At 40.8% G+C, this 17,549-nt stretch overlaps 1 protein-coding gene across 1 annotated transcript in view; it reads right to left on the bottom strand.

The window, feature by feature from the left end:
- The window catches only part of SORCS3 (sortilin-related VPS10 domain containing receptor 3), a 275,728-nt gene that overhangs the window by 128,934 nt on the left and 129,245 nt on the right, over nt 1-17,549 (bottom strand). The window lies entirely within an intron of this gene.

The raw sequence follows: 17,549 nt of genomic DNA, 5'->3' as shown, positions 1-17,549 counted from the left end.
GATCCTTTTCAGAGGTCCCAGTCACATTCTCATCCACCTATATAAAGTGCTATTCTAAAAAGAAATAAACAAAGTGGTTTAAAAAGAATCCACCTACAAGCCACCCAAGCTCCATAGCTACAAAAGAAACTCAGCTCTTAGCAAAGTATCTGCAATTTGCTCTGTAGCACTGCATTGTTCTCTTCTGCAATTGAAAATGTAGTTCTGCCACAAACACTGCTGCAAAAACAGCAACTTAAGGTTTCATGTTTAGAGCTTCATAGTGATTTCCATATCAAATATGCTCAGTTTACATGTGAAAAGGCTTTTTTTGGCCTCTTTCCACTAGACACTCAACTCAGAAGCACTTCAGGTTCTCCTGCATCATTTTTGCAGCTGGCTTCCCTGAAGGCTAAAGGATGCCCTCGGAGGTGTATAAGAGGTTTAACCTCTTAGAACACAGCTACACAGTGTATCTGAAGCCCTTCTATGCTAATCCGATGGACGACAGATGCATTTCATTGCAAAGAAAATCTCACCCCTTTTTCTCCTTTCCTCACCATGTGCCAGTTCAATTAAAAAACTTCAGTTTAATTAAATCAGCCCAAATCCCTCTGAGACAAAAGTGTACTGGCGTCACAAGTAACTGTCTACTTACCAGTACAAGTAACATGTATATAAAACAGCATCAAGTTAAAAATATCTTTCCATGATTTGCAGTAGTTTAGAAAGTACATCTTAACTTTACACAAACTTTTAGAGAAGATGTTCAGAAATGGCTAATACCTGCTCACTGTCCTCTATCATGGAATCATAGGGGTTGGAAGGGACCTCTGAAGATTGAGTACAACCCCCCTGCTGTAGCTGGAACATCTAGGACAAATCACACAGGAACACAAGCAGACAGGTCTTGAAATTCTCCAGAGAAGGAGTCACCATAACCTCTCTGTGCAGCCTGTTCCGGTGTCCCATCACCCTCACAGTAAAGAAGTTTTTCCTCATGTCGAGGTAGAACTTCCTGTGTTGTAACTTGGTGCCATTTCCCCTTGTCCTATCACAGAGCACTACTGAAAAAAGACTTGTCCATTCTTGACATCCACCCTTCAGATATTTATAGACACTAATAAGGTACCCTCTTAGTCTCCTCAAGACTAAATAGCCCTAGGTCTCTTAATAGACATATATGTAGATATACTGACTCCCGCAATAACCAGGAGTAGAGGAAGCCAACCTCTACTTTCCAGTCACCAATACCAGCATGCTAGTCAGACCAAAAAATACAACAGATAGCAGTGACAAAAAATCTATTCTAGAGAGAAATCCTATTTATTTACATAAAAGTAAATCAATCTACCCTATTACTTAGTGACCAGCAGCTGTGAGTTAAGAAGGACATCCACTCTCGGGAAAGCCAAACAAAACAGCCATGAGAGGCCAGGAACTTCCACATAATTATTAAATTTGCAACCCTGAAGGAAAATGCTCATTGCAATCCATTGTGTTACAGAGTAGCCCATATCTGGGGCTCCTTCTTGCTTCATATGGTTGAAAAACTTCCTTAATGTTAAGGATAACCTATGGGCATCAGTCAAGCAGTAAAGGTGTACTGAGCTTTCATGACAGATAAATTGTCTGGACCTACCCCATTTCAACTTCTTATAACTTCACTTCTTATTACCCAAAATTTAACATTAATAACAGATTTATTAATTAATATAGCACCAGATCACCATCTCTCAGAACCATAATGCTGTAATCTTAAAGTATGAAGTGCACTGCACTCACTTTACAGGGTTTATGAAGCATGTGTTATAAAAGTACTTCAACCATAAGGCTTTTATACCTTGGCACTCACTTCAATACAATCCTATAAAATCCAAGCAATCTTTAAGTGTTAAAGGTGACTTTCACTACTGTATTTATTATTGGATAATGAAAAATGAGTCAGGCACCCATAGAAACTGAGCAATGAAATAGAGTTTCCTGAGACTTTTGCATTGGGTCTGTGTTACATGTACCGTGACCAAAGAACCAAATAGCTCTCTCAAGACCTTTCAGGCACTTCATGCTAACCTCTCTTGAGAACTTCCTTCTCATCAGAACTTCTCTGTAATTACAAACCATTGCTCGTCACTGAACTTTCCAGATGTCAACAGATATTTCTGTAAGCATCCAACTCCTGTGAAGGACCTTCTCCATAGACCAGAGACTGCATCTCTCTACTCCAGTAAATCGGCTTGAGAAGACAGCACAGACACTAACATCAGGGAGGACCCCATTTGTGGGTTCTTCAGTTTTCTAGCACTAAGAAAGCATGATCAGAGCACGTCATACTGTCCAGGTTACATGCAGGTCCCATGTTTTTGTAGAATATTCTCTTTTGTAGAGGGAATGTGAAAGAAGAGGACTTTTACAAGGTAGAAAGTAATAAACTATAAAACAAAGACATTTTACTTTATTTAACCTAAACAGCAGGGTCTTCTGGTGATACTGAAACACAAGAGGACATCACAGGAGTGCCTGTTCATTTTTATGAATATTAAATCCTCTTCTGAAATGCAGCATGTAAGTATTCTGCTATCCTCTTATTATATATATTCAAGGGTTTGTAGGGAGATGAAGAGGGGTAACGGATTAAACTGGAAGAGGGAAGACATTAGGAAGAAATTCTTTAGTGTGAGGGTGGTGAGACACTGGAACAAGTTGCTCAGTGAAGTTGTGGATGCCCCCTCCCTGGAAGGGCAGATTGGATGGGGTTCTGAGCAATCTGATCCAGTGGGAGGTGTCCCTGCCAATGCAGGGGGGTTTAGATCTATATGATCTTTAAGGTTCCTTTCAACCCAAACCATTCTATGATTTAGACAGCCCATCTTCAAAGTTGAGAGCAAGTTTCATTGTAAGATATCAAAGTTGTACCACAGCAAAATTCTGTGTAGATATCAAGACTATTTTGTCAGTCAGAAAAGATGCAAGCAAAACTTTGTCCCATGTTTTTGTAGAATATTCTCTTTTGTAGAGGGAATGTGAAAGAAGAGGACTTTTACAAGGTAGAAAGTAATAAACTATAAAACAAAGACATTTTACTTTATTTAACCTAAACAGCAGGGTCTTCTGGTGATACTGAAACACAAGAGGACATCACAGGAGTGCCTGTTCATTTTTATGAATATTAAATCCTCTTCTGAAATGCAGCATGTAAGTATTCTGCTATCCTCTTATTATATATATTCAAGGGTTTGTAGGGAGATGAAGAGGGGTAACGGATTAAACTGGAAGAGGGAAGACATTAGGAAGAAATTCTTTAGTGTGAGGGTGGTGAGACACTGGAACAGGTTGCTCAGTGAAGTTGTGGATGCCCCCTCCCTGGAAGGGCAGATTGGATGGGGTTCTGAGCAATCTGATCCAGTGGGAGGTGTCCCTGCCAATGCAGGGGGGTTTAGATCTATATGATCTTTAAGGTTCCTTTCAACCCAAACCATTCTATGATTTAGACAGCCCATCTTCAAAGTTGAGAGCAAGTTTCATTGTAAGATATCAAAGTTGTACCACAGCAAAATTCTGTGTAGATATCAAGACTATTTTGTCAGTCAGAAAAGATGCAAGCAAAACTTTGCTGTCCAAACAGCAGGTTCCCACCTCCATCAACCAACCCAGGTTCACTATTGACTCAAAAAGCACCTCTGCAGAATCCTAGTACTGTCAGAAATAAGACAAAGTGGTTTAGCTACAACCAACCCAGTATGTGTCTTGTCTCAACAGAACTTGGAAACAATAGTTCAAGAGAGCATAAGCCTGGCCTGTAAGGCTGAATAATCTAAGTGCATGAGACACTAGTATCACACTCAGACACTAAACATGCAGTTGGAAGATACAGTCCCAGCATGTACTACATATAGTTGGCTCAGTCAGGGAAGAGTACACACTTAAGATTATAGCATCTCAGTAATTCCTTAATTTGCTTCTTGTAAAGATTAAAAAGGATAGAGATGCCAGAATGACTTTGGAGAGCCTCTGACATAGAGCAGTTTGGTGTCAAAATAACCCTTATCTATTGTCCTCCTGTCTGAAAATCCATAAGAGAGGTATCTTACATTATTAACTCTGAGAAGAGATTAGTAAAAGCATGTCAAATGAGGACCAGCACCACCTTGCCTTCTCTAAGGAGATGCACATCATCCTACCATCCTTATTTACACTGAATCAACTGGTTACACTGTGGTTATTTACACTGGTTAATCTCTCTGACCTCTGTTGTGTCTCATATCCAACTATATCCTAATTACTATTACTTGTTTAGATTTGACAAAATTAAAACAGCCATAACACCTGCCATAAATTGCCATATCAAAAGAACACACTGCTGAATTCCAAGCTCACACACCCCATACCCAACAGAGAGCACAGTTCATTTAATTACCACCTCCAGCAGCTGGACAGGACCACAGATGCACCTTGCAGCCTGCCCTGAGGATCAGGAGCAAATCAAGGCTAAATTGGACACAAAGCAAGAGTCTCTGAAGGAAAATGACTCCAAATTCCTCCTTGGCAAGTGGGAAATGAAAACATACCATGGCTGTAAAGCTTAGGCAAAATCAGAGCTGGGAAAAGAGCTCAAATACTCGAAGGCTGCCATCCTAACCTGCTCACAAGCCAAATCCCAGGCTAGATCCAATCTGCAGGCACGGGAATGGAATAAGCCATCCTACTAGACCCAACAGAGCAGAACATCTCATCTTTGTTTTATTGCTAAGCAGGTCAGAACAACATGTCTCCCTGCTTTCCCTTGTCTTTTTGGCACTGGACACATGTACTTTTCACTTTTAATTACAAGGCACAGCAAGCGTTTGCTTGTTAAATTTCAGGTGCCAGGGGAGATGGAAGCCATCCAAAAAGCATGTGTTTGACCTGGCAAAGACTGACTGATTGGCAACAGCCACATGCTTGTTTGTAAAACCTTTTCATTGCCACAGCAAGGCAGAGTTTACCCAAGGTTACTCAATCCCATTATATTCTAGTTACAGCTGCAATTTCTCCAGCTCCCCACAGATCATCAGAGTAAAGTCCTCTGCCACAGTAATCCCACCTTTCTGAGGCCATTTTACCAAAGGCTTTTCCATATCACAGCATGTCCATGCATAGTTCCCCTCTATGAACTGCTAAACAGGTTACAAGCATCACTACTTTTGGCTGGTTTTGCATACATCCAGTTTGACCAGCAGTTCTTTGGCTGGCCCTGGACAAGAAGTAGAAGGAACCCCAGCTGGTGACCTTAGGCAACAACCAGTACTTCCATAGGAAAAACAGACAGCAAATCAGCAGAGGAGAAACGTAAAGCTTCTGATGGATATTGTGCTTTGCTCTGGAGTCTGGTATTTCTGCATGGCCATAGTTCTGCATGATGTCTTTCTACTCTTCTCAATTCTACATAGAAAACCCATAACTATTGCAACATCTGGCATATTGTGTTCTGGTCACTAGTTTGTTCTAGTGGCACAGGAGTTCTGATCCCAAACTGTGAGCACAGAAAGAGAAAAGCGGCATTCACTGCTATAATTAAGTCATTTGAGTAAACGCATGGTTGTGCCACCCTCCATGGGACTACAAAGCAATTTTCACCATTATGTTAACTTATCAGGTAAGCAGAAAAAGTTACAGAAAATAATGTTATCAGTAAGGAGAGGTGGTGTGTGCCATGCTGCTGCAACTGAGAACACCATTTATATAAAAACACTCCTCTTATTATAGGTCTCGCTTGGGAGAACACTTTACATGTGAGAATAAGTTTACTCACAGTAGTTGCCCCATTACAGAAAACACAAAGATGTCCATTGATAGTAACTCATGGGGATAAACATTTGCAGGCAGTCTACAGTAGTATACTTCATTTGTGGACAGTAAATGACAGTAGACATTTCATGACTCTTTAGAAAAATAAAAATTGTATTGTGTATCTCTATTGAGGCCATTAAACCTGAAGAAAATTTAAAACGCATCATTGCTTCTCCTCTGGTTACACACTTTATTTTTCTGCTTTTTAGTCAGACTGCAGAGAGAACACAGACAACAGTAAGCTTTATCAATGTTCACATCCAGATGCTAATGATCTATCTCAATTTACTTGCCTGGCACCTAGTGCCCATATCTCCTCTCACTGTCTCTAATGTACTTATCTTCCTAACATCCTCCCTTGCCCCCACTGGAGGGGGGACCAAGAAGGTAGGAGGTCTATCCAGTTTCTGGATGGAAGGCTGAGGATGCCCAAAATTAAAAGTTAAATTTGCAAAACATGATGGAATTGCAGTGCTCTGCACAGTAGTACTCGCCTCTAAGCTATACACTGTGGTTGCAAGCTCCGCACACCAATGTGGGTGCCAAAAATGCTAATGTATGGGAAGGTCCAGAACCCAGGAACAAGAATGACAACTACCAGATCACTGGCTTTGCCATTTTCCATTACATTTGCAAATTTACCTCCCAATGACACAGTCCTTGCAGGTTTTTAGTAGAAGTCTTGTCTACAATTATACACTGAGATGGTGATTGCCCCAGTGACTGTGAACCAGAGCCACCATGTCCTGCTCTAACAGGATAGCTCACTGAGAGCTTCCTGCCTTGGGTAAATCACAAATTCTCCTTTCTGTATCCTTCCATGCACATACATGAGTCCTGGTCACTCCAGAGTCCCAAAGAACTAGTGTTAGAGGAAAGGGAATGGGAAAAGGGAACACAAGTTTTATCTGCAGCACAACCCTGACACTTTGGTTTAAGAATCAAGTAGCAAAAGTCAGAAAATGGCCAGGCTGACTCCATCTTTCCACCAATTGCCAGGTCCTGAACACCATCTGCTTCCGCTCACATCGCCGAGCACAGTTGCTTCGTAGTGTTTGTTCTTTCTTGCAGCCATTTTTAAGGATCAGGTTGGCCTGCCATGGAATCGCTCCAAGGCAGGCAAGATATGTGAGATAAGCTTTTTGGTCAGAAAAAGGACAACCTGATGTGTTGCAACAGAGAATTAAAATATTGTGGGACCCAATGCAAACTGCAGCACCAATCTATCCTTAGAACTGGGCTAAGTGTGAATTCCCCAGATTTATAAGAAAACTACAGCCTGAGTTTCCTCTAACTCCACCTGTGCACCACTTAGAAAATGCCTATCATCACCACCAGAGTCCAGCAGCATGTCTGTATATAATGAAAAAAGGTATTTTAGGAAAAATAGGCTCAAGGGTAATGAACTCTGGCTAGTGCAAAAATAAGCCTCCAGCTCTCTGAGACCTGATAGTATTTCCCTAAGATCTATTCCAGTCAAGCTCCATGCTGAAGAAAAACTGCTTCTAACACAGCCATGCAAGGGCTTCTAGGATCCAAAGTGCTGCTTGGGATAAAGCATTCTGGAAGAATTGATCACAGTAGACCTGAAATTAGAGTTACTACATTTCTACTATAAGAGGCAGATGTGCATATATGGCAGTCACTGAGATTGTGGCCAACATGTACCTTGCAGATTCTGCTAATCTATTTTATTAAAAATGAGATTCACTCAAGGAGTAGCACTGAATTTCTCTAGTTTTCATTTTGGAAAAGTATGAAATAAAAAGACATTTTGCTACAGATTACTGGGTTTGAGGGCTGGCAAGGGGTTGTGAAGAGGATTCTCCTCAAAGAAGAATTAACTGTGTCCTGGTAAATAAGCTCTTATCAGCAAAGATCAAGGTCAGAGCATTATGGAGTCTTCAAAAGGACCCATCTGCCCCTTTTCCAAAGAACTGTTCTCCACCCATTCTATTATTTTCCCTCCTTTTTAATAACAAGACATGCTGTCTCATTATTATTGATTGATTATCCTGCTGTCTGTGAAGCACCATTCACCTCCTCGTTAATTCAAAACTACCTCATTTTCATACTTCATAAATTAATATATTATTGGATCTGCAGCAGTAAAGGAGATGGCCATGTTCCACAGAGAGGTAAGGAGGGTGGAGAAAGGAAGGAAGTCTCATAAACCTGCCCTACACCAAGACCTGCAGCTGTGTCTAACCTGCTGAGAGGCTGGGTGTTAAGTACAGGCAGCCCTTTACATGGTGATGTGTCCTGACAGTCCCACTTTGTCCCTGTAACCAAGGCAAGTCAATCCAAAACCTTCCACAGGTCCACGCTGCCCACTTCACAGAAGCAATGGTCATGCTTAGTGACGAACTTGCAGCTTTCTTTTCGGGAATATTTTAACTTCTGATCTGTCCTTTAACACTTGCTGGCTAAATTAGAGCAAACTACCTCTCTATTAAATACTGACAGCCAACTGCCAAGTCCACACCTAAATGTGGATGTGACCTTTCTAGTTTTAGCTCATCTCTTCTCTTTACAACCTCATACCATTCCTAAGGCTCTGTAGGGTTCTAACTCTAGTAATACAAGGTGAAGCAGGCAGAAGAAGCAACAGGAGGGAGGACTGACTTCAAAGAAGGCAGAGATGGCAGCCCTGGCATAGATGAGCAATACTAGCCTGCCAAGCTGAGCCTTACCTTCTTGCTCTGAACATTATTTGCAAATGCTCTAAAAGCAAAGCTGTCCTACTTGCTTGTATTTCTCCCATCTTTCCCCTTTGCAATCTGACTCTCCAGCCCCTCCAGCAGACAACAAAGTGCAATGATACAGTATTCAATCAATCTCAGGGTTTTTTTAGAATTTTGGGGCTGGAATTGTATGTTTAAAAAGACAGATACTTAACTTTACCATCACAAACATTGCCGAACAAGTAATGCTCACACACACAGTTCTTGCACACAAAGCAATGTCAGGTAAGTGTGCAGGATAAATAAGTCCAAAGGGTCTGAATTCTGATTTGTCTTCCCTTGAAATCTTTGCCTGACTTCATTAAAGTGACCATCTTTCTTTCCAAAGCCCAAAGCAGCATCTAAGCAGGGATTTCAAGATCACAGTTCCAGTCCTTGGTGGCTAATGACATGTCTAATTGCTTTTCCCTTTCATTTACTCATACATCTTGTATCTACATTATTACTTTTATCAACCAGACTTGAAATATCTGTGAAGACTAAAATTACATTTAACAAAACATTTTTCATAAATCAAACTTAGATAGCCCTCATTTTATTCCCTATCTTTATTAAGTAAGTCCTGCAATAGATTTCCATTCCTGTTCAATACTTACTCAGCATTAACCACACCTGTATGAGAAGTTTAGAAACCGATGAAAAGTTCAAGTGAAAATTCTTGGAAGGCCTAAGTACAAAGATATGAAAAGCAGATGCATAAAGGCACAGAGAGGTAACCCTAAATTTAGAATTTCATAATATATGAAGTTTTTTCATCATGAACACTTGAACTCCAGCTTTCCAAGTAGTAACTTTAAGACAAGTAGAACCAGAAACAGACAACCACCTCTCATCTAACCCTCTCCCATCCACCCCACTAAATAATGCCATAGGTGAACAATTTCTTTTTTTATTATCTCAATTGTGTTTATTTTCAGAAGAAGGTGATGAGCAGCAGATGAGGTTTACTAGGTTTTGGCTTTTTTTTGTTTGTTTTTTTTAATGCATCTGCTTTTTTCAGAGAATTAACTGAAAAAGCCCCAAGAATCTTCAGGTTTCATGTTCATATACAGTGAGGGATAGCCTTTCCAGGAGTACAATGATGAGATTGTCCCTGTTTAAGAAAGGGGAAAACTTCCACTGGGAATCTCTCACTAGCTTTGGTCCCAATTTTGTGCTGTCTGTGCTGACAAATGCTCACATCCCAGATAACACATACTATATGACTTCCATTTATCTCCATGATTTATGTCAAGTCAGAAGTAGTAAAATTAAAATCTGGAAACAAACAGATAGCAGTTTGTTCTTTAAGTACAGGAGCTTACAGGTCAGGTTAGGTCTCAGTGGAGCATCTGACATGCCCCATAGGCCCCACAGTCACAGGGTGCAGCAGGGCAGAGCACACTCTCACAGAAACCCCTCGATTACAAAGATTCACCCAAATAAAGTAATAATAATTATTTAAAAACCAAACCAAACTTACATGGGCATAATGAAAAAGACCCTGTACTCAAAAAAGTATTTTAATAACACTAATCTTTTGCATTTACACCTCAATATCTTCCATCCATTGATTTTGAACCATATTAAAATATTAATAAACTAAGTCATCCAGCATTGGGAAACTATACTTCTTACACAGGAAAGGTCAGAGAAAGTTACAGAGAAAACGTGACTATTTTGAATTCAAAAGAGACAATAAAAATCCCTTCAACAGGAGAAATTCCTAAAGCCCTCTTCTCAAAGTATTCCAACACATCTGTAACTCAAGGGATCTCTTTCACACAGTTCAGGTCATGATTCTGCAAATATTTATGAAAATTGTCTCTTTTTTTCAAGTGACAAATTCAAGTTGAATCAATCAGACAAGTAGAGAGAATCCCATGCACAGCAGCTCACAAGACTGGACCTTTTAGATAAAATACATCATGTCACATATCCTCTGACTTTGCCATGATGTTTTGGGTCACCTTCAGGAAACCATCTTTCCTTCATCAGTAAGTGAAGAAAAATATTAATTCTTTATTCCCATCCTTATTCGTATATTTAAATTGACAGTTCTGGAGAGTGACACTGTCATTGAAGTGTATTTATGAGACAGAATGCACTGCTGGACTAACCAGACCACAGTCACGTTTGTAGAACACACTGGTATAACCTGAGCAGACAAATCTGAGCTCAGCTAATCCAGATGCTTTGTTTTACAGCTACAGCCTTTCCTGAACAGCAGTAAGCAGGTTCTGCCCACCTGGGCTCTGGACTGAGCAGCATGGTTTTGGAGTGCACAGTACTACATCTGCAGCTCAGGTAATTTAGACCTTTTCAATGGCAGCTTCAAAACCAAGAGATCCTTAGTAACTGAATTTCACAGGGCTGAAAGAAAAGATTAGGGATAAAAGACGGTAGAAATACTAATTATATCACCCCTGCACTGTGACTCTACCTCAGCCTCACTGCCTTTGTGTTATAAATACATTCTCTGAGATCACACAAGCAAGAGCCAATTTGCGGCACATGCTGTTTATCGCAGTGTCCATATAATAAAGAAAAAGGGTCCAAAGAAACCTCCCATCTGCCAAATAGTTTTAGGCTATTCAAGAGTTCAGCTCCTCCCCAATGGCTTGGGATGCGCTCTTAGGAAAAAAGCAGCAGATGACTAAGCAAAGCTGTGGCAAGGGATGGCAGCTGAGGTCAGGCTGGACTAGCAAGCATCAGGTGTGTGCTGGAACCTCTGCCTCATCAGCTTATCACACATTTGATGAGTGAGAAGAAAATAAAATGCTGTAGTATTCCCTTTGGGATTAAACAGACTAAGAAATAAAGGCAAAACCAAAATCACTTTGGACCATAGTTCTGCCCTGAGGCTTCAGTCACATCTGAGGTAATTCCTTTTGGATATACATGAGGCCAGGACTGTGTTTGCTCTCAGTTATTCTCCAAGTGAGCAAGAAGAAATAAGAAGATCAAAGCAACTTGTGCCCTGTTAAGATCTCCAGTTCCTGTAAGAAGAGGTGTCACTCCCAATGTGCCAGCTAGTTTCCAGTCGGGTAGACGCATTCCTCTGCAATTTCAATATTACAGTCACAATTAACTTCTTCCTTCATTAACCTGAACTGCAACACAGCATTGCTCTCTGCCAGGTCATAAACAGTTGCCACGCTTCATCCCCAAGAAGATGCACAGAAATAAACAAATCTAATTAGATTTAGCTTTCAGAGCTTCTGACTCTCTAAACACCTCTCAACACATCTCATTCTGTATGGCCTAGTTCAGAGGCATAACTAGGTATGAAAGGTGCTTTTATAGATTTGGTGATTTGGACTGTGCCTTCATTTTGACTCAATGACAACTAGGGAACTAGTCTGCAAAACCATTTTCTCAAAGCTCTTTAACTGAGCACCATAACTGCTCTATATTGTTTGCAACTACTGTTCTAATCCTTTATCTAGAAGGTCTATCTATACACAAATTTTCTAATGCTTCAGTTTTGGTATAAGGGAAAAATGGGGGGAAATCTCATTTCAATCCCTTGCACCTGGGTGATATTTCTGTGCAGCCACTAAACATAAAATACTACAGACCTTTTAATTCTTCAAGTTATCAACTACAATAACGAGTGCATATGAAAAGCTAAAGATGATTGCATTCAATTGAATTGCAAAGCAAATTCATGAAGGAAGGTATTTCTCAGACTTCAGAACTGGCACCTTGGATCTTAAATGCAATCAGGACCTCACGTTTATCCACATCTCATCTGAGCAATACTATGTACACGCAAGTGCTTTTTGGTTTGATTTTGTCAGAGTTGTGATTCTCTTCCTTTTTCCTCTCTCCTTTTTTTTTTTAAAATGCTTTTTAATGCTCCTTCCTCTCAACATCCACAGGAATCCCAAGGGTAAAGATAAAAGTTTTGTAGTGAAAACTGGGTTTTCAACTAAACAACACCTTCAGCAAGAGCATTTACTCTTCACAGAACATTTCATGAGAAAACTAATACATGTAGTCTATGGTTCAACAATAATTCCTTGAGCTTCAAAATGGCACTTCAGTGCCTGAAAGGAGCTATACTTCAGATATATGTGACTTCTGTTCCCGTCTTCTTTCTGCACCCTTTGGAAGGACTTTGTATCCCTCTGTGAGGCATCAATTCTAAAATTAATCCTATTATTGACAACCAAGAAGAAAGCAAATGTTCTCAGGATAGAGGATCTTACCCAGCAGACCAAGCCATGCTAGGAAATAGGGACACACAGCACTTCAGCTCCAAACAGTGTCATTTTGAAGTGCAGGCAGTTAGTCAGAACCACAGGCTTAATTATTTTTGTGTGGAAATTACCCAACTTTCTAACAGAAAGTTTTCAACAAAAAGAAAAAACAAATGGGATAGAAAGAAAAATGGGAATTTAAAAAGTCAACAGAAATGTTCTTATTAAAATAGAAGATACTTTTTCCCTTAGTGCTGTGGAAGAAATAAACAATCTAATTCCCAGACTGCTGTGAAAATCTGCTTCTAGCAAAATGTAACTAACGCCCAAAATACAGCATTAAATTAAAGGTCAGCAGGGAACTGAGATTTCTGCCCAGCAGAGAGCATGCAGCCTTTAATCATATCCCTAAAGACAGACAAAAGGCTATAGGCTAGAAAAGCCAAAGCCATGCATTTTGCAAGTCTCATCTTTTCAGAGCACTCAACCATCTGCTCTTAAATCCCATTCATCTGGAAGAAACGGGTGCTGTTAAACAAATATGAAAGTTTCTCCTTTCTGAAGTTCACCACAGAATTATCAGCCTTGTTGCAACCTACATGTTAAACAGGCAAAACAGATGCTTCTCATGTGGTCTCTCAGACAAAGAACAGGGTGGGCAGATGCACTGAATAGGAAGATGTGCCTTGGAACACACTCTGCCTGATAGAGCATCTTCATGGTGATATAAGTGTCAAAACTGCAAGTATTTGGCTTCTCACCAGGGCTCCAAACAGTAACTCTTAAGAAAGCCATAACCCCCAGGGCTTCAGGTTTGTCTGACTGCTAGGTCTAATGATCACCTCGAATTTCATAGCATAAATGGGAACTCAGTGCAGATTTCCCTGATCCAAATACAAGTCCCCATCGTGCAAATGAAAGAAGAAACAGCCCAAGCATCTGCAGGAGAGCAGAAACAAGTCTGGCAGCTTCAGCTCCCAGCAGCAGATGCTGTACACACAGTTGCAAAGTGTTGTGAAACCCTGAGTTTGTTCTGAGTAGAAGGAAATTAGCAGCATGACTGCTCCACGAGAAGACGAAGTAGTCTTGGCTCACGGCAGGAAGTGTTTTGGCCCCCATGCAGGCAAAGGGTATAGATTCACAATGGGCTGCAGCCTGTTTGACTCGTTCCTTATGTTGGCACTCCAGGGTGGTGGCACTTCAGGTGGCCCTGATCACTAGCAATTATACTTAAGAGGCAAGTGGAATCATAGACGTGAAGAAGTATTCTTGGCAACTTCCTTTGATATCTGCATGTTGTTACATCAATTTAATTATACCTGCAAACCTCAAATTGCACAATGGCATAGTGCCTTTTCCAAATACCATCTCAAGATTTCTAGGAAATGGACACCCCCTGTTTCAGCTCCAAAACCAGCCTTCAGCAAGTTAGGTCAGCAGCTGGGAGCAGACCCTCTAGGACCCAGCGCTGCCTCTGCCCAGCACCACATGCGGACACAGCCAAAGCCACCTTAGCTCAGTGCTTTGTTTAACTCTGTGCATGAGGAACATGAGGCAATGCATAAAACCAAGGAACCCCCATAGACTAAATCTGGCCTCTAAGCTCTGAACACCAGCACAGTCAAGAGGTGCCCAGAGAGAACCAAGGGTGTCCTGGATTTATCACCATGATAACCACAACAACTGTTTCCTAATCTTTCCTCTCTCAGCTGCTTCTTTCCTCTTCAGGCAGAAAGAAATTATCTCTCCACATTGATTTTGCCCACTGATAAACACTAGTGACTGGTGTGTTTCACTGAGGAGCAAAGGGCAGGACTGAGGGACCAGCTGCTTTCAGGGTGCTCCAGCATTTTCCAGTTTTCTGTGTCAGGAAAGACACTTCAGTACTCAGTAGGACACCAAATACAGGGGGTAATATTCAACACGCTGCTGGGGGTCTCCAGTTAGGGATGGGAGACGCACACGGGAACAGCTTAGAATGAAGCCTAAGATAACACTGAATTAATAAAATGTACTAAATACATAACCCAAACAGAAACAAACGTTTTTAGCTTAAATGAAGGCAAATGATACCCAAAGTTAACTGGGGACTTGCTTTTGCCATAAATTCTAAATAGTAGATGCTCAAGACAGTAACTTTATTGGGGGCAGAATAAAACCCAAAAAGAATAAAGTGTTTTAAGACCTAAAGAACCATTTTGTCATCAAGTCTGACCTCCACTAGTAGCATGTGTTCCAAAATTTCACCACATCACTCCAACATTAAACCAAACATTTCTTCCAGAAAGGAATCTACTTTGTAAGAAAAGGATGCTAGAGTGTCATAATTCAGGAGGGTAATGCATGCACCAGGTGTGGCTTTCTTGGGACACTTGAAACAATGGAAATGACACAGGCCCCCAAACCATGGGTTGTAGCCATGTCTCACTTAGTTGCTCAGCCACTGCATTTCAACTCTGGCCTCATCTGATCCCTCATATTACAATAAGCAGAGATGTTGGTATAGAGAAATTAAGAGTCCCATCATGACCTGGCTACACTGAGCAGAGAAATACAGCAGAATCTGCCAAATAAAACAGTATATCCACCAATTTTTTAAAATAAAAGAAATTAGAAAAAAAAAGCTTTCATTTTAAAAGAAGGAAAAAAAAAAGCTAGTGTTTAAATCCTGTTGCCTCATAATTGAGCCTAGGGTTATGCCACAATTCAGGCAAATGACGTTTATATAACTGGCATTTGGCTGAATGCATAATTCCTATTTAACAGCTGAAGAGAGGCATTTTGGGTCTTCAAAGAAATCTGACAGGTAATTCCCACTGTAGTTCTGCAGGGTAGCCAAGAGGTAATTATCCTTCTCACTAGTAAATCAATTAGGAACGAATGCATGGAAACTCTTCCCCTCCTCCAAGTAACTGCTAATCCTCTAAGCACTAATGAGCAGGCAGGTCTAGCAACAGTGTGCAACCTCATCAAAAATCGACAGGAGCTGAGAGGCACACGCAGGGTCCAACAACAACCTAGGAGCCAATGTCCCAGGAGAAAATACCTTACCTGGAAAGGGTCTGCACAGTTCAGTGTGTGCTCAGGCCCTGTGGATCTGTGTTACTTTTGATATCCCCCTCCCTGATTATTGCCTCAAAGACCTATTTTTGAGGCTCACCAGAGATCACTGCATTGTGTTCAACTAGCATTGTGCTCTTAAAGGTGAAACACAAGGGATCTGGACTTTCTCTACTAGGGTGCAACTGATTCATCTCACCTATTACTTTATGATTCATTATTGGTGGTTGTCCTCAGGATCTCAGCAAAAACATGATGCTTACTCTGCAGGCCACTGTAACAATATTCACCCAGAGAGACCTGAAGAAGATTACAAGCCAAGTGCATTTTTTTTGCAGCACACAACCTCATGAATTTGTAAGGGATGTGTGGACAATAAACCTGATACTGAATCTGACAAATCCCAGAAGCTCCAATCCAGTGACATCTTCTCCAGGCATTTTTTTAAACACTGCATGAATGTTTGGAATTGCTTTGAGTATCACCAAAGCAGGGTCAGCTCCAGGTTCAGATAAACTAGTTGTTTAACCATGCACAGCAACAGTGTACATACACGTAGCAGTAGTAGAAAGAATGAAAACAAGTTTGCTCCTACAGCACCCAGCACTGAAGATTGTTTCCTATGCATTTTCCTTACAGCTGATCTCTCCATTTCAAAAGATTTTTAGAGGGGAGGAAGAGGAATACAGACAGAGACAGTCAGAAAAAATTTCCTTAAGACATAAGACCTTTTTTTTTTTATTTCTTGCTATCTGAAGCAAGAAAACAGCAGGTAAAGAGAGACCTGCATACCACTATATGATAAAATGTAGGCGTTATTAATCTTAAAAAAGGTGAAAAAAGACTGTTATTCTGTAAAGCACAATACTTTGAGAAATTCCAAGAAGATAATCATATATCTTAGTACTCCAACTTGTGAGGGAGACTTTACACCAGTGAGTAGGATTTCTAACTAAGCATACTGCCTCTGATTTTAGGTGGGCAGAGTTGCTTTGGAAACAGAACGAAAAAGAATTAACTCTTCAGTGGCCACCATATTGGATACAGGAGGGGTATGAAGGCCAGGACAGCTCATTACGATCAAGTTCTTCATTCTGTTTTGCTCAGAAAAGAGAAGTCAGGGTAGTTGTCACAATAATTCAGCTCCTGCATCAGACCCATAAACTGCCAATAGTAATCAGGGCTATAACTGCCTTAAGGTTTCATACACTGAAATTAACATTGATCCTGAACACTCTGTAGACTGATCAGTGATGGAAAATCCAATAGCAGTACAAAGAACAGTACAAGTAGCAAAATACCAGTTTGGAAACCTATTGATGGAGAAAGGAGATGGGCAGTTTGGAAGTGATCAAGCCAAATGCACTGCACCCCATCCAAACACAACCCCACTGTCAACAATTAGCTGCAGACTGCAGCCCTTCTGTGGGTAGCTAAAAGTGTCTTTGTCCCACCATCTCCCTTGAACCAACACAGGCAACTATTTTAAACCAAAAGTCATGGAGTAGTAACTCCTGGGCTGTGCTCTGTGAGCCAGCTGCAGCCCTAATTGCATCATGTGGGAAGCATGAGCAGAGGGTTTGAAAGCTATGACTTCACCTTCTCTCCTACACATTCAAATAAAATCTTAGGTCTCCTACCCACTCTCTCAGGCATATTCTGCTTTCAGCCCCCTTATATGATGCAACCAATGAAAATGTCATTTACATCTTTACCTCCAACTTTTAGCTAGGGAATGCATAAAGGGGGAAAG

Source organism: Chaetura pelagica, unplaced genomic scaffold (genome assembly GCF_000747805.2).
Source record: "Chaetura pelagica isolate M959 unplaced genomic scaffold, ChaPel_1.0 scaffold531, whole genome shotgun sequence".
In the NCBI taxonomy this organism is placed as follows: domain Eukaryota; kingdom Metazoa; phylum Chordata; class Aves; order Apodiformes; family Apodidae; genus Chaetura; species Chaetura pelagica.
The sequence above is the reverse complement of the archived record's forward strand: the minus strand, read 5'-3'. Positions and strand labels throughout refer to the sequence as shown.